General features: G+C 46.2%; 1 protein-coding gene and 2 pseudogenes across 3 annotated transcripts in view; all 3 read right to left on the bottom strand.

Annotated features, from left to right (window-relative positions):
* The window catches only part of LOC310869848 (histone H1-like), a gene marked incomplete at both ends in the record, with an annotated part of 720118 nt that overhangs the window by 146314 nt on the left and 555845 nt on the right, over positions 1-17959 (bottom strand). The window lies entirely within an intron of this gene.
* On the bottom strand, positions 4817-7475 carry LOC310869587 (E3 ubiquitin-protein ligase RNF216-like; annotated as a pseudogene). Its single transcript, XR_014571077.1, has 4 exons — positions 7018-7475; positions 6305-6898; positions 5125-6070; positions 4817-5087 (listed from the first exon to the last, which is right to left on the bottom strand). The product of XR_014571077.1 is annotated as an E3 ubiquitin-protein ligase RNF216-like (transcript).
* On the bottom strand, positions 10391-13024 carry LOC310869586 (E3 ubiquitin-protein ligase RNF216-like; annotated as a pseudogene). Its single transcript has 3 exons — positions 12554-13024; positions 10936-12522; positions 10391-10401 (listed from the first exon to the last, which is right to left on the bottom strand). The product of its transcript is annotated as an E3 ubiquitin-protein ligase RNF216-like (transcript).

Raw genomic sequence — 17959 nt, 5'->3', positions numbered from 1 at the left:
ATTATATGTAATTGGCCACCAATTGATTGACCCCCATCTGAAAATATGAGAAGCAAAGTTTTGAGTTAAAAAAACGTTGGCAAAGAATATATGTTCAAATATTTGTGCCACATTTTCCCGATTTTTCAAAAATAGCAGACCTATATCAAGCTCGTAGCGGGGCACTCGGTGCCGCGCTATGAGCTTGTAGATCTGCTATTTTTCCAATAGCTAAAGTATAACATAACCCTTAACCCATTTCGGGGCGCCCTGTTGGCGCTTATATGCTTTAGCTATTGAAAAATAGCAGATCTACAAGCTTATACTACAGATACTTTTTGGTGGTGCTTGACATGAAATACTGAGCACCACTGATATAGGAACATAGGTATTTTGAGAAAACTATCAGGATTTAGAAGAAATGTTTTTAAACTTCGACGTCAGGCCTAAATGGGTTTAAAAAACACCAAAAGGGGTTTCCCAAAAATGGGTTAATTAGAAAACACAAACTGCTTTCAACCGCTTCTGCCGTTTTATTAACTAGACCCTCCTAGTTGATTTTATTAACTGGACCAGCCTAGTTGATTTTTTTGTTTTAGTTTTTAAACCCGACATCCTAAATGCAACAGAAGGAAGAAAACAAAACCGTATAGTATGCATAATGAGTTACTGTTGTAAAAGTTTGGGTTCGCTTGGTTTAGTTCAGCCAGTCAGAGTGCACAGCAGTGGGCGTTCTGTAATAAATTAAATCCTAAAGGACCCCCCCCCCCCCCCCCACTGAGCATCTTTTTTGGTCTAATAGACGTCTAATATTCGTCTAAAGGGCCGTCTAAAAACGGCAAAAAATGAAAGGTTTTTTTAGACGTCTATTCTTAGATTAGACGTTGATTAGCGGTTGTTTAAACGTCTATATATAGATGGTCTACTGTATATATACAGCTCTGGTCCATACATAGCCAATGCAGGGCAGAATCATAGAAGCTTTGGCTATGGACCAGAGCTAGTCTATATATAGACGTTTAACCCATTTTGGGCGGGAACCCCTTTTGGTGTTTCAAGCATTCTGTTATACTTTAGCTATTGAAAAATAGCAGATCTACAAGCTCATAGCGAACTTGTAGGTCTGCTATTTTTGAAAAATCGTAAAAGTGCGGCACAAATCTTTGAATAGGTGTTTATTCTTTCAGAGCGAACTTTTTTTTTTTTTCAACGTCAAGCCTAAATGTGTTAAACAATGTCAACGTCTAATCTAAGAATAGACGTCTAAAAGAAAACGTTAATTATTAGTTCGTTTTTTATCGCATTTTTAGTCTATTGCTCAGTGGGGCCCTACCCTCTACTTTTGCATGTTTAGGCCTGGGGGGGGTGCCAGGCCAGCACGCTAAAAACAAGCACACCAAAAGTAGTGAGTATGCACTGGGAGCCGGTACATTTGTGGAGAAACTGCTATACTGCTGCTTGGGGGGGGGGGAGATGGTTGTTGGGGGGGTGGGGTGGGCCAGGGGGGGAGGGGGGGAGATTGTGATAACTTCCTTTTTTTTTTTTTTTTTTCTTTTTTTTTTTTTTTCTCTGTTTGCCTTGAGTTTGTTTATCTTGTGATTTAGGAATAACACTGACAGTTTATTACCTTTTCAACAGTTAATGATCTCAGTTTGATTTGCACATGGGTTTGACTTTAGGTTCTCTCTGTGACTATGGCTTGGTAACTTTATGTTCTATTGTGTTCCATCAGACTTCAGTTTGACTTTAGGTTCTCTCTGTGACGTTACGGCTTGGTAACTTTATGTTCTAGTGTGTTCCATCAGACTTCAGTTTGACTTTAGGTTCTCTCTGTGACGTTACGGCTTGGTAACTTTATGTTCTATTGTGTTCCATCAGACTTCAGTTTGACTTTAGGTTCTCTCTGTGACGTTACGGCTTGGTAACTTTATGTTCTATTGTGTTCCATCAGACTTCAGTTTGACTTTAGGTTCTCTCTGTGACGTTACGGCTTGGTAACTTTATGTTCTATTGTGTTCCATCAGACTTCAGTTTGGGTCTGCCATATGTGCCTCTTCATGCAGCTTCACTTTGTCTCATGTCCGGTATCAGATCCAGTGCATATGGATGGATGGATGGATGGATGGATGGATGGATGGATGAATGATTGGTCTTGGTTTCTTGGTTTACAAGCTACGATTGCCTGTACAGCAGTGTTGATTCGTCGGCTAAAATTAACCCATTCTGACCTGAGATCAGATTAAAAAAATGTCTTCTACATCCTGACAGTTTTCTGAAAAAGCTATGTTTCTATGTCAGTCGTTCGATTTTTCGAAAATAGCAGACCTACAAGCTCGTAAGCATGACATGACGCTAACACCAAAAGGTGTTCAGATGAAAAATGTTCGTCGACTACCTTTTTCCACTGACAAAAACTAAATGGAAACTAAATGAAAACTAAGCTATGGTGACTAAAACTATAAGACTAAATATGTTGACAATTTCGTCAACAAATAAAAACTAGACTAAATTGTTAGGAAGGGACTAATGGACGAGAAGTTAACCAGTAAGTCATTTTACACTTGGTTGCATGCTGAAAATCTAGCAGATCTACAAGCTCACAGCGTGTCGCGACACGTGAGCTTGTCGATCGGCTATTTTCAGCAAGTGTAAAAACAGTCATTACGACGGCATGAAGGCCCGCCAAAAATAGATTTTAGTCGGCTAAATCAGCCATAGATTCAGTCGACTAAAATCTTAACAACATTTAGTCGACTAAAACTAGAACTAGAACAACACTCCAGGTGACTAAAATGTGACTGAAACTAAATGAAAACTATCCCAAGAGACTAAATGACTAAAACAAAAATCTAAATTTGCTGCCGAAAACAACACTGCCCGTACAGGAACAGTCCAGATAGAGAAGCTTGTATGAGATCAGATGTGACAACAAAGAATCACACAGCATGTTTGTCCAAAAGGTTGAGGAAAAGGACCATTTCCTTTATCGTATTTGAGCTTTGAGTCTTTGGCAATTATTGGTCATTAATATGTATTGGCATAGAGTTCTAACCCTGGAGTTCTGGCCAATGAAACGCACACAAATTTAACCCATTCCGACCTGAGATCAGATTCATACGAGGTTTCCAGTTCCACTGGACACACACTGGTTTGATGAACCCATTCTGACCCGAGATCAGATTCTAAAAATGTCAGTCATTCTTCGATTAAAAAAAAATAGCAGACCTACATGCTCGTAGCGCGCCACTCGGTGGCGCGCTATGAGCTTGTAGATCTGCTATTTTTCAATAGCTAAAGCATAACATGATGCTAACGCCAAAATGGGTTCCCGTTCAGAATGGGTCAAATTGCGTCTTAATCTGCGGTGCATGTTAGCCTCACTGAGTTCTACTCCCTCCACCACGGCAGGCTCTCGGTCATGTTCCGCTGCACTACTAATAAAACTACAGTATATAAAAGACTGCTTTGTAAATACTGAAAAATGGCAGTTCAAGTTATGTACATTTGGGCCCAGAGCAGAGATCATGACACTGAAAATATATGTATGTATGTAATGTATCTTTAAAAAAAAGGGTAATAAAACTTTTCTGGGGAATTTAAGACATGGTTTTGGAATTTTTGTTACTTACCTAGTCCTTACCTTGTGAGATATTGCCCCCCCCATAAATATCTTTAATTGCTGTTCATTTTAACTTATATATTTGTGTGTTTTTAATGAATAAAAACAGCACTATAACATTAATGTATTCGTACAAATGCATGGTAGGGAAATATATATGTGCTATGAGCTTGTAGATCTGCTTTTTTTTTTATTAATGTTTATTACAAAACCATACTGCTCACAGTCAACTAAGCAGAGGTATACAGAAACAAAAAGACCCAACAAATGTAGTTTATTTTGTTCAAAGATATCTTTATAAATCAGTAATTAACCCCCCCTCCTCCCCTCCCCTCCAAGCGCTCAAAACATTCAGTTCAAGAGTCGCCTATAGACGAGTAGAAAAAGAACCTGTGAGGTCACAGAAGAAGACCCACCAGGAGAAAGATGGTGGTCGAGTGACCACTCGTGTGTCCAATGATTTCTGGGGAAATGCATCATTGCCGGAGGGACACACGCTGTGGCACCATTCTGCCCAAAGCTACCCCAGTCACATTGCAACGGTCAGAGACTTAAATAATGGAACAGAATCGCTAACGATGTATCTGAAATGAAACTGTGAAAGTGAGTGAGAACAAAAGCCTTTTGGTATTATTTTTTTACTCTGTGGTAAAAAATAGGCTTGGATATAAACAAAAGAAGAAATCGGCAAAACGTGTCGGCATTGGAAACGTGTATTTTAGCTGGTAATTCAACCAGGAATGCTGCACACACACACACACACACACACGACACCTTAATGTCTAGTATGGGGATAAATAAATATATATCTATACACACCCATAACTTGTGTGTGTGTGTGTGTGTGTGTGTATGAGTGTATGATCACTCCCAACAATAGCAACATAATGCCTGATTTAGGAGTGAAAACAAAAGCCGTTTTGTATTTTGGTAAAAGCCTATTTGGTAAAATAGGCTTTGATATAAACAAAACGGGCCGCCGTCTAGGGCACGGCAGTTTTTCCGGGGTTTTTTTAAGACAGCTGGTGGATTGGAAACGAAGCTCCACCCACAAGCATTTCCGGGAATCTGGCCGTCGCGGCATTGAGCCGCGAGGGCGGAGCTTCATTTCTGTCCACCAGCTGTCCAAAAAAAACAGGAAGAGACACTGAAAACTGCCGTACCTAGACCCCCAAGTGTGGAAACGGATTGTGTGTGCACGTGTGGGGGTCCGATCCATCAGTAGCGTCTGTAGTGTCTGTGTGGGGGTCCGTAGTGCATGGGGAGGTCCATCATGTGGGGGTGATTGTGATTGACAGCAGGATGGTGGTCGAGGGGGGCCAGGTGTTGCAGCGCAGGAACATAGGGCGCCACCGGGGGCGCCCTATGCTCCTCCATCCTGGCCCTGTGGAGTTCCATCCTGGCCCTGTTTTGTAAGGCCCGGCCTTCAAGTAAGACCCGGCCTCTGGCCATGGCTACGATGTGGTGATGGTCGGCGGCCCCGGGGACTCTGCCGGGGACCACGGGATGAAGGGAGCGGGGACCACCTGGGGGGGGGGTGAGGCACGAAGTTGGGTTGGGGAGGAGGAGGGTTGTCGGGGGGGTGGGCCCACACGTGGCCGCTTGGTGGTGGCGGCGCCGGGCTCTGGAGGAGGTCCGACCCGCTTCCCTGAGTTTTCTGGACTGGTCTTGTTCTTGTTGAGCTCTGCCTCGCCCTCTTTCTGGATCTCCTGAATGATTCGCTCATCATCTTCCGTGGGGTCCGACCAGAGGGAACACTTGCGACAGTGGCGACAGGGCGCGCCCGGCGAGCGCACGTGCTGGCAGAAGTGGTTGTAGCCGTTGATGGGCTCGCGGCACAGGTAGCACATGAAGCTACCGCAGCGGCAGGACATCCTGTTGCAGCCCTCAGACTTCACCAGCCCCATGGCGCACTTCACGCACTTACGGACGCGCGCCGCCGTCATGCGCTCCTCAATGAGAACCCTCATCTTGATCTCGTCCATCTCCATGACCTGCTGGCCCCTCTTCCCCGCGTGCTGCTTCCACTGGACGTGGCACTTCCTGCAGCTCTCCTTGCGGCATGCGGGGTTGGGACAGCTGAACAGGGACATGCCTTTGTCCAACAAGGCCGGAAAGTTGCAGAACGGACACCGCACTAGCTCGTCTCCACAGGTGGCGGCCACGGCCTCCTCGGCCTGCCTCTCGTAGTACTTCAGGAGGATGTTCTCCGGCAGAACCTTCTCCAGCTCGCACACCGGGTAGGAACAGGTGCAGCCGCCCTCCATGCAGCTCAGCTCAGACTGTCCAGAGCCAAAGACCGCCTCCTGGGCGTACTTGACCAGGCACTCCTTGCTGAACAGATGACCGTCAGAACCCTGGGTCATCTTCTCGAAGGAGAACTCTCCGTAGCAGCAGCCACACTCTTATCAGCTGTCCGTCCTTTTTGTATTCGTCCTCGTTGACCTGCAGAGCCAATAGGAAGTCCTCGTGCTCGGCCCCCTCCTTGGTCTTCTGCTGGTAGAAGGACAGCTCCTTCTGAACGCTGTGTGTGTGTGTGTGTGTGTGTGTGTGTGTGTGTGTGTGTGTGTGTGTGTGTGTGTGTGTGTGTGTGTGTGTGTGTGTGTGTGTGTGTGTGTGTGTGTGTGTGTGTGTGTGTGTGTGTGTGTGTGTGTGTGTGTGTGTGTGTGTGTGTGTGTGTGTGTGTGTGTGTGTGTGTGTCCATACCTCTGCCCACTCCTTGGTCTTCTGCTGGTAGAAGGACAGCTCCTTCTGAACACTCTCCTCCAGCACGCCGTAACTCTTGACGTGCCGCCGGTGTTTTGCGAGAGGAAGAACATCTTCCTCTCGTATTTCACAGAACCGTGCTCGAACTGGAAATGTATGCTGCTTCCACGTTCTACGCGGAGCAGCCTCTTTCCTGAGGGGTCGTCCGATTCATTCCATTTCTTCAGCGCTTCACATAAGGCCTTCCGTGTGATTGCATAATGTCCCTTGAGGTTATTGAGAGCCCACTCGAGGTCCTGAGTCTTCAGCATCCTGAAGTCGGCCATCAGCAGGTCGGCGGCCTGCATCTGGGCCTCTGCTCCCACCACGCCCAGCCGGCTGTAGTCAAACAGGTCCTCCGTCACCGGTGCCCGTGGATCTCCAGACTCCAGCAGGATGCTGGTGGGAACGGGTACTGCAGCCTCTCTCCTGGGATAGGTGTTCTCCAACAGTGCGTTGCACACGATATTGATGTCATTGTTTTGTTGGACAAGGTCCGCTACGTAGGTCTCCTGGGCGTCGGGGAAGAGATCCAACACGTCACGTATCAAGGCTCTAAAATGTGAGGTAGATAATCCGGCCTGTTTCCCTCTCGAGGCACCGAGGGACCAGGCCGGACATCGTCTGCTGGGGGGGACGGAGGAGGAGGAGGAGGAGGAGGGGGGAACCCAAACGCTGCGGGGACCGGGGCTGGGTTCGGGGCCCCTTCTGGGTTGGGGGCCGGGGGTGCAGGGACGGGGGCGGGGGCCGGAGCAGGGACGGGCGGTGCCGGGGCCAGGATGAGACTGGCCTGTCTCAGAATGGGCCGGATCGGGGGGTGGTGGTGTATTGCTGCGGGCTGCGCCGCAGCAGGGGGTGCATTGGGGGGATTATTAGGCACCCTGGCGTTGGGGATCGGGGGGGCTGGGGGGGGAACCTGATTAGGCTCAGCCACAGGCTGAGGGTTGGGGTTGACGCCCCCCTGGCTGCCCACGGTGATCCGGTGACCCGCCTCCGGTTGTCCCAGGCGTTCCGGAGCTGCGGCTATCAGCACGGCGGGCGGGGGCGGGACCACCGTCGTCTCTCTGGCCGCCTCGGCTCTGTTGAGTCCGAACGGGACCAACAGGTGGCCCGGGGCGGGGTTGGGTGGCATGCGTTGGTGATATAGGGTTTTTGGCCGCACGACTCGAGTTGCGTCGGGGGAGCGTTCTTCCAGTATCGTCACCGGTGGACGATGTTGTGCGCTGAAATACACACTCAACTGGGTCTGTTTGGATGTACTGGGCTTCGGGTCTGTCCGTGTGTGTGTACTGGTACTGATGGTTACTTGCGTCGACGTCGACCCAAGAACGGCGATTGCCGGTAAAAATAAAACCTGAATGTTGGAGGAGGTACTGGCTTGGGACTGCGTGTGTGTGTGTGCTGCTGTCGACGCCGCCGACGTGCCCGGCTGTGGCTGCTGTGCCTTAGGCTTTAGGTTCTCTCTGTGACGTTACGGCTTGGTAACTTTATGTTCTATTGTGTTCCATCAGAGTTCAGTTTGACTTTAGGTTCTCTCTGTGACGTTACGGCTTGGTAACTTTATGTTCTATTGTGTTCCATCAGAGTTCAGTTTGACTTTAGGTTCTCTCTGTGACGTTACGGCTTGGTAACTTTATGTTCTATTGTGTTCCATCAGAGTTCAGTTTGACTTTAGGTTCTCTGTGACGTTACGGCTTGGTAACTTTATGTTCTATTGTGTTCCATCAGACTTCAGTTTGGGTCTGCCATATGTGCCTCTTCATGCAACATGGATGGATGGATGGATGGATGGACGGATGAATGGATGGATGGATGGATGGATGATTGGATGATTGGTCTTGGTTTCTTGGTTTACAAGCTACGATTGCCTGTACAGCAGTGTTGATTCGTCGGCTAAAATTAACCCATTCTGACCTGAGATCAGATTCTAAAAATGTCTTCTACATCCTGACAGTTTTCTGAAAAAGCTATGTTTCTATGTCAGTCGTTCGATTTTTCGAAAATAGCAGACCTACAAGCTCGTAGCGCGCCACTCGGTGGCGCGCTATGAGCTTGTAGATCTGCTGTTTTTCAATAGCTAAAGCATGACATGACGCTAACACCAAAAGGTGTTAAGATGAAAAATGTTCGTCGACTACCTTTTTCCACTGACGAAAACTAAATGGAAACTAAATGAAAACTAAGCTATGGTGACTAAAACTATAAGACTAAATATGTTGACAATTTCGTCAACAAATAAAAACTAGACTAAATTGTTAGGAAGGGACTAATGGACGAGAAGTTAACCAGTAAAAGTCATTTTACACTTGGTTGCATGCTGAAATTCTAGCAGATCTACAAGCTCACAGCGCGTCGCGACACGTGAGCTTGTCGATCGGCTATTTTCAGCAAGTGTAAAAACAGTCATTACGACGGCATGAAGGCCCGCCAAATCAGCCATAGATTCAGTCGACTAAAATCTTAACGACATTTAGTCGACTAAAACTAGAACTAGAACAACATTCCAGGTGACTAAAATGTGACTGAAACTAAATGAAAACTATCCCAAGAGACTAAATGACTAAAACAAAAATCTAAATTTGCTGCCGAAAACAACACTGCCCGTACAGGAACAGTCCAGATAGAGAAGCTTGTATGAGATCAGATGTGACAACAAAGAATCACACAGCATGTTTGTCCAAAAGGTTGAGGAAAAGGACCATTTCCTTTATCGTATTTGAGCTTTGAGTCTTTGGCAATTATTGGTCATTAATATGTATTGGCATAGAGTTCTAACCCTGGAGTTCTGGCCAATGAAACGCACACAAATTTAACCCATTCTGACCTGAGATCAGATTCATACGAGGTTTCCACTAAAGTTCTCAACGGGCCCAAAAATTGTGGCCCGGCCCGACCCTACCCTAACTGCGTCGGCCCGAGGCTCGGACCGACCCTAAAAATTACCATAATGTTAAGCCCGAAGCCCGACAGAAAAAAAAGAGAGAGGAAAAAAAACGGCACTAAATTGCTATTTTTATTATAATAACACTCTTTTAAAAAAATAAAGAAAAAATAACAAAATTGCGGAAAATCACCAAGCCCGAGGCTCGGCCCGGCCCGACTAATTAGCATCATTTTTGGGCCCGGCCCGGCCCGAAAACGTCGGGTCGGGCCGGGCTTGGTCGGGCCTGGTCGGGTTCGGGCAGAGTTTGAGAACTTTAGTTTCCACTGGACACACACTGGTTTGATGAACCCATTCTGACCCGAGATCAGATTCTAAAAATGTCAGTCATTCTTCGATTTTTCAAAAATAGCAGACCTACAAGCTCGTAGCGCGCCACTCGGTGGCGCGCTATGAGCTTGTAGATCTGCTATTTTTCAATAGCTAAAGCATAACATGATGCTAACACCAAAATGGGTTCCCGTTCAGAATGGGTCAAATTGCGTCTTAATCTGCGGTGCATGTTAGCCTCACTGAGTTCTACTCCCTCCACCACGGCAGGCTCTCGGTCATGTTCCGCTGCACTACTAATAAAACTACAGTATATAAAAGACTGCTTTGTAAATACTGAAAAATGGCAGTTCAAGTTATGTACATTTGGGCCCAGAGCAGAGATCATGACACTGAAAATATATGTATGTATGTAATGTATCTTTAAAAAAAAGGGTAATAAAACTTTTCTGGGGAATTTAAGACATGGTTTTGGAATTTTTGTTACTTACCTAGTCCTTACCTTGTGAGATATTGCCCCCCCCATAAATATCTTTAATTGCTGTTCATTTTAACTTATATATTTGTGTGTTTTTAATGAATAAAAACAGCACTATAACATGAATGTATTCGTACAAATGCATGGTAGGGAAATATATATGCGCTATGAGCTTGTAGATCTGATTTTTTTTTATTAATGTTTATTACAAAACCATACTGCTCACAGTCAACTAAGCAGAGGTATACAGAAACAAAAAGACCCAACAAATGTAGTTTATTTTGTTCAAAAATATCTTTATAAATCAGTAATTAACCCCCCCTCCTCCCCTCCCCTCCAAGCGCTCAAAACATTCAGTTCAAGAGTCGCCTATAGACGAGTAGAAAAAGAACCTGTGAGGTCACAGAAGAAGACCCACCAGGAGAAAGATGGTGGTCGAGTGACCACTCGTGTGTCCAATGATTTCTGGGGAAATGCATCATTGCCGGAGGGACACACGCTGTGGCACCATTCTGCCCAAAGCTACCCCAGTCACATTGCAACGGTCAGAGACTTAAATAATGGAACAGAATCGCTAACGATGTATCTGAAATGAAACTGTGAAAGTGAGTGAGAACAAAAGCCTTTTGGTATTTTATTTTTTTACTCTGTGGTAAAAAATAGGCTTGGATATAAACAAAAGAAGAAATCGGCAAAACGTGTCGGCATTGGAAACGTGTATTTTAGCTGGTAATTCAACCAGGAATGCTGCACACACACACACACACACACACACGACACCTTAATGTCTAGTATGGGGATAAATAAATATATATCTATACACACCCATAATTTGTGTGTGTGTGTGTGTGTGTGTGTGTGTGTATGAGTGTATGATCACTCCCAACAATAGCAACATAATGCCTGATGGAGGAGGTCCGACCCGCTTCCCTGAGTTTTCTGGACTGGTCTTGTTCTTGTTGAGCTCTGCCTCGCCCTCTTTCTGGATCTCCTGAATGATTCGCTCATCATCTTCCGTGGGGTCCGACCAGAGGGAACACTTGCGACAGTGGCGACAGGGCGCGCCCGGCGAGCGCACGTGCTGGCAGAAGTGGTTGTAGCCGTTGATGGGCTCGCGGCACAGGTAGCACATGAAGCTACCGCAGCGGCAGGACATTCCTGTTGCAGCCCTCAGACTTCACCAGCCCCATGGCGCACTTCACGCACTTACGGACGCGCGCCGCCGTCATGCGCTCCTCAATGAGAACCCTCATCTTGATCTCGTCCATCTCCATGACCTGCTGGCACGTCTTCCCCGCGTGCTGCTTCCACTGGACGTGGCACTTCCTGCAGCTCTCCTTGCGGCATGCGGGGTTGGGACAGCTGAACAGGGACATGCCTTTGTCCAACAAGGCCGGAAAGTTGCAGAACGGACACCGCACTAGCTCGTCTCCACAGGTGGCGGCCACGGCCTCCTCGGCCTGCCTCTCGTAGTACTTCAGGAGGATGTTCTCCGGCAGAACCTTCTCCAGCTCGCACACCGGGTAGGAACAGGTGCAGCCGCCCTCCATGCAGCTCAGCTCAGACTGTCCAGAGCCAAAGACCGCCTCCTGGGCGTACTTGACCAGGCACTCCTTGCTGAACAGATGACCGTCAGAACCCTGGGTCATCTTCTCGAAGGAGAACTCTCCGTAGCAGCAGCCACGCTCGATCAGCTGTCCGTCCTTTTTGTATTCGTCCTCGTTGACCTGCAGAGCCAATAGGAAGTCCTCGTGCTCGGCCCCCTCCTTGGTCTTCTGCTGGTAGACGGACAGCTCCTTCTGAACGCTCTCCTCCAGCACGCCGTAACTCTTGACGTGCCGCCGGTGTTGCGAGAGGAAGAACATCTTCCTCTCGTATTTCACAGAACCGTGCTCGAACTGGAAATGTATGCTGCTTCCACGTTCTACGCGGAGCAGCCTCTTTCCTGAGGGGTCGTCCGATTCATTCCATTTCTTCAGCGCTTCACATAAGGCCTTCCGTGTGATTGCATAATGTCCCTTGAGGTTATTGAGAGCCCACTTGAGGTCCTGAGTCTTCAGCATCCTGAAGTCGGCCATCAGCAGGTCGGCGGCCTGCATCTGGGCCTCTGCTCCCACCACGCCCAGCCGGCTGTAGTCAAACTGGTCCTCCGTCACCGGTGCCCGTGGTTCTCCAGACTCCAGCAGGATGCTGGTGGGAACGGGTACTGCAGCCTCTCTCCTGGGATAGGTGTTCTCCAACAGTGCGTTGCACACGATATTGATGTCATTGTTTTGTTGGACAAGGTCCGCTACGTAGGTCTCCTGGGCGTCGGGGAAGAGATCCAACACGTCCCGTATCAAGGCTCTAATGTGAGGTGGATAATCCCGGCCTGTTTCCCTCTCGAGGCACCGAGGGACCAGGCCGGACATCGTCTGTTGGGGGGGCCGGAGGAGGAGGAGGAGGGGGGAATCCCAAACGCTGCGGGGGGCGAGGCTGGGTTCGGGGCCCCTTCTGGGTTGGGGGCCGGGGGAGCAGGGACGGGGGCGGGGGCCGGGGGAGCAGGGACGGGGGCGGGGGCCGGAGCAGGGACGGGGGCCGGGGGAGCAGGGACGGGGGCGGGGGCCGGAGCAGGGACGGGCGGTGCCGGGGCCAGGATGAGACTGGCCTGTCTCAGAATGGGCCGGATCGGGGGGTGGTGGTGTATTGCTGCGGGCTGCGCCGCAGCTGGGGGTGCATTGGGGGGATTATTAGGCACCCTGGCGTTGGGGTTAGGGGGCGGGGCTGGGGGGGGGACCTGATTAGGCTCAGCCAATGGCTGAGGGTTGGGGTTGACGCCCCCCTGGCTGCCCACGGTGATCCGGTGACCCGCCTCCGGCTGTCCCAGGCGTTCCGGCGCGGCGGCTATCAGCACGGCGGGCGGGGGCGGGACCACCGTCGTCTCTCTGGCCGCCTCGGCTCTGTTGAGTCCGAACGGGACCAACAGGTGGCCCGGGGCGGGGTTGGGTGGCATGCGTTGGTGATATAGGGTTTTTGGCCGCACGACTCGAGTTGCGTCGGGGGAGCGTTCTTCCAGTATCGTCACCGGTGGACGATGTTGTGCGCTGAAATACACACTCAACTGGGTCTGTTTGGATGTGCTGGGCTTCGGGTCTGTCCGTGTGTGTGTACTGGTACTGATGGTTACTTGCGTCGACGTCGACCCAAGAACGGCGATTGCCGGTAAAAATAAAACCTGAATGTTGGAGGAGGTACTGGCTTGGGACTGCGTGTGTGTGTGTGCTGCTGTCGACGCCGCCGACGTGCCCGGCTGTGGCTGCTGTGCCTTTTTTCTCTCTGTGACGTTACGGCTTGGTAACTTTATGTTCTATTGTGTTCCATCAGAGTTCAGTTTGACTTTAGGTTCTCTCTGTGACGTCTCGGCTTGGTAACTTTATGTTCTATTGTGTTCCATCAGACTTCAGTTTGACTTTAGGTTCTCTCTGTGACGTTACGGCTTGGTAACTTTATGTTCTATTGTGTTCCATCAGACTTCAGTTTGACTTTAGGTTCTCTCTGTGACGTTACGGCTTGGTAACTTTATGTTCTATTGTGTTCCATCAGAGTTCAGTTTGACTTTAGGTTCTCTCTGTGACGTTACGGCTTGGTAACTTTATGTTCTATTGTGTTCCATCAGACTTCAGTTTGACTTTAGGTTCTCTCTGTGACGTTACGGCTTGGTAACTTTATGTTCTAGTGTGTTCCATCAGAGTTCAGTTTGACTTTAGGTTCTCTGTGACGTTACGGCTTGGTAACTTTATGTTCTATTGTGTTCCATCAGACTTCAGTTTGACTTTAGGTTCTTTGTGACGTCTCGGCTTGGTAACTTTATGTTCTATTGTGTTCCATCAGACTTCAGTTTGGGTCTGCCATATGTGCCTCTTCATGCAGCTTCACTTTGTCTCATGTCCGGTATCAGATCCAGTGCATATGGATGGATGGATGGACGGATGGATGGATGGATGGATGGATGGATGAATGATTGGTCTTGGTTTCTTGGTTTACAAGCTACGATTGCCTGTACAGCAGTGTTGATTCGTCGGCTAAAATTAACCCATTCTGACCTGAGATCAGATTCAAAAAATGTCTTCTACATCCTGACAGTTTTCTGAAAAAGCTATGTTTCTATGTCAGTCGTTCGATTTTTCGAAAATAGCAGACCTACAAGCTCGTAGCGCGCCACTCGGTGGCGAAAACTAAATGAAAACTAAGCTATGGTGACTAAAACTATAAGACTAAATATGTTGACAATTTCGTCAACAAATAAAAACTAGACTAAATTGTTAGGAAGGGACTAATGGACGAGAAGTTAACCAGTATAAGTCATTTTACACTTGGTTGCATGCTGAAAATCTAGCAGATCTACAAGCTCACAGCGCGTCGCGACACGTGAGCTTGTCGATCGGCTATTTTCAGCAAGTGTAAGAACAGTCATTACGACGGCATGAAGGCCCGCCAAAAATAAATTTTAGTCGGCTAAATCAGCCATAGATTCAGTCGACTAAAATCTTAACGACATTTAGTCGACTAAAACTAGAACTAGAACAACATTCCAGGTGACTAAAATGTGACTGAAACTAAATGAAAACTATCCCAAGAGACTAAATGACTAAAACAAAAATCTAAATTTGCTGCCGAAAACAACACTGCCCGTACAGGAACAGTCCAGATAGAGAAGCTTGTATGAGATCAGATGTGACAACAAAGAATCACACAGCATGTTTGTCCAAAAGGTGGAGGAAAAGGACCATTTCCTTTATCGTATTTGAGCTTTGAGTCTTTGGCAATTATTGGTCATTAATATGTATTGGCATAGAGTTCTAACCCTGGAGTTCTGGCCAATGAAACGCACACAAATTTAACCCATTCCGACCTGAGATCAGATTCATACGAGGTTTCCACTGGACACACACTGGTTTGATGAACCCATTCTGACCCGAGATCAGATTCTAAAAATGTCAGTCATTCTTCGATTTAAAAAAAATAGCAGACCTACATGCTCGTAGCGCGCCACTCGGTGGCGCGCTACGAGCTTGTAGATCTGCTATTTTTCAATAGCTAAAGCATAACATGATGCTAACACCAAAATGGGTTCCCGTTCAGAATGGGTCAAATTGCGTCTTAATCTGCGGTGCATGTTAGCCTCACTGAGTTCTACTCCCTCCACCACGGCAGGCTCTCGGTCATGTTCCGCTGCACTACTAATAAAACTACAGTATATAAAAGACTGCTTTGTAAATACTGAAAAATGGCAGTTCAAGTTATGTACATTTGGGCCCAGAGCAGAGATCATGACACTGAAAATATATGTATGTATGTAATGTATCTTTAAAAAAAAGGGTAATAAAACTTTTCTGGGGAATTTAAGACATGGTTTTGGAATTTTTGTTACTTACCTAGTCCTTACCTTGTGAGAACTTATATATTTGTGTGTTTTTAATGAATAAAAACAGCACTATAACATGAATGTATTCGTACAAATGCATGGTAGGGAAATATGTTCATGGCAAGGACCGCAACATGCACCACAGACACTATGGACAGTCGCACAGGTACTCCTACATGTATTTTGTGAGACGCACAGATCAAATTGTAGCTGCATTTGCGTCCAAAATGTGCACAATTCTGAGCTCCGGCTTTTGCAACCTGTGATGTTGTGAGCTTGTAGATTAGCTGTTTTGACCATTTGAACATAGCTGATCTACAAGCTCACGGTGCATCGCTGCGCATTGTGAACTTTTAGATCTGCTATTTTCAAAATATTTGTATACATTTGAAAACTCGAAGTGGGACATTCTGCACAATGATTGAGTAATGATGAGTATACTTTTACTTTTGGTACTTTTAAGTTTGATTGATTGATTGAAATATTTATTAACAGTTTGCAGAATTACAGTACATTTCAAGCACAAACTCAATACAAAGACTGTTAACTGAGTGGACGACCCAAAAAAGCATTAGGGGCCTACACTTGTTTACAACAGGGTCCACCTTGTTCAATTCATCAAAACATTTAAAGACTACAAATAGACACTTCTATATAGCCAAAGAACAGAACAGGAATTCATCATAAAGGAGGTAAAAATGGAAAATAAACATATACAGTGAGGGGAAAAGGGGTGAGGTGGGGTGGGCCAGTTTCGAATTGCAGTTTCGAAGTACATTTATTGGTACCAATACTTTTGTACTTTTACTCTAGTAAGTTTTGAATCCGTCCATTTACTTGTAATGGAGAATTTCTACATGACAGTATTGATACTTTTACTTAAGTAAAAGTAAAACATGAGTACTTTTTCCCACTATACTGGTCTGCTCACATCTGACTGAGAAATCAACTTGAAACCATAGCTTGAAACAAGAAACCTGCTAAATTTAACTAGGTTTAGGTCCCGTGTCTCCCTCAAGCGGTAGACATGGTGTACTACAGCTCACGTGAAACCTATTGGACACGTACAGTGAAGTATTAACGGTTTTGTTAAAGACATTTCTGTCTCCGCTCTTCTTCTTCTGATTGCGAAGAAGTACTCTTAAAAAAAGAAGAATCCCTGGAGAACTCCACCACCAAGTCCCGCTATATGCTCTGTTCCATTGCAGGTTGGATATTATCTCGAATGCGCGGAAGTTTCAACTGAGGTTTGTTGTGGTTTGTTTTGATTTTGAACAACGTACGTTTGTCTAGAACTTCAACGCGTGTACGAGGAAACCAAACGGTCTCGAGGAGACTACAAAATGCCTTTGTAATTTATAGGCCTACCGTTAGAAAAATAAACCCTGCTGGCACTGAATTCAGTTGTTTGTTTTTATGCAATAGGCCTACAGGTTAGTGGTTTTAGTCTAGCTACTAAAGATGACGCTACATCTGAGCTTTTATCCGCTGCAGGCAGGCAGGGAAGCCGTAAAGCCATATGGCTAACAATAACATTGGCAGATCTTGAATCACGAAATAATGTTTCGCGATTCTAATGGATCGTTCATTCATTCATGCATTATTTTATTTGTACATTTTATCAGTGATTTATATAGAAAAGAGTGAGTCCGAGAGGTCGTCTCTGGACCTTAGGTCTGGACTCTAGATTGTGAACGAACAAGCTGCTGTCTGTGGGACACCTGTATCTATTCTGGATAATAAACTGTTATCCACTAGCCTAATCTCTCTCTCTCTCTCTCTCTCTCTCTCTCTCTCTCTCTCTCTCTCTCTCTACATTTACATTGCCAAAGCAAAAATGGAACAAAACAATAAATATTCATATTGATCCATATGCAATTTTCGCCTAGTGTTATAAAATAAAAATGCATGATAGCACTCATAAAGCTACCACTGGTGGTGCAATGCTATCACATATTTTCTAACTCTATTGTATACCTTAGCAAAAATCACTATTTATTGATTGATTGATTGAAATATGTATTAACAGTTTGCAGAATTACAGTACATTTCAAGCACAAACTCAATACAAAGACTGTTAACTGTGAGTGGACGACCCAATTAAGCATTACACTTGTTTACAAGAGGGTCCACCATGTTCAATTCATCAAAACATTTAGAGACGTACAAATAGACATTTCTATATAGTTAAAGAACAGAACAGAAATGCATCATTATTCAGCCAGATGGTAGGCCCTACAGACCAACACCCCTGGCTCAATACATATGGTAAATGGTAAATGTCTCAATGCCTACTACTATCTCAATTGAGATTTGTGAAACTATAAAAAATATTTTCTGTCAGAGATGGTTATACATCCATAGGAGAGGTTAGCTTTATACTTTTGGAAGTTGACGTTGGAGGTTTTTGTATCCACTTGGCACTTGGTATAAAACCATTTGCAACATCTCTCTCAGACTCTCTCTGTCTCTGTTCCACTGTCTACATTTAACTATAGTGTTTTGACACTATCTCGTTGTAAA

Source organism: Protomyctophum parallelum, assembly GCF_964188405.1.
Source record: "Protomyctophum parallelum genome assembly, chromosome: 13".
Lineage (NCBI taxonomy): Eukaryota > Metazoa > Chordata > Actinopteri > Myctophiformes > Myctophidae > Protomyctophum > Protomyctophum parallelum.
This window is presented reverse-complemented; position numbering and strand designations above follow the sequence as displayed.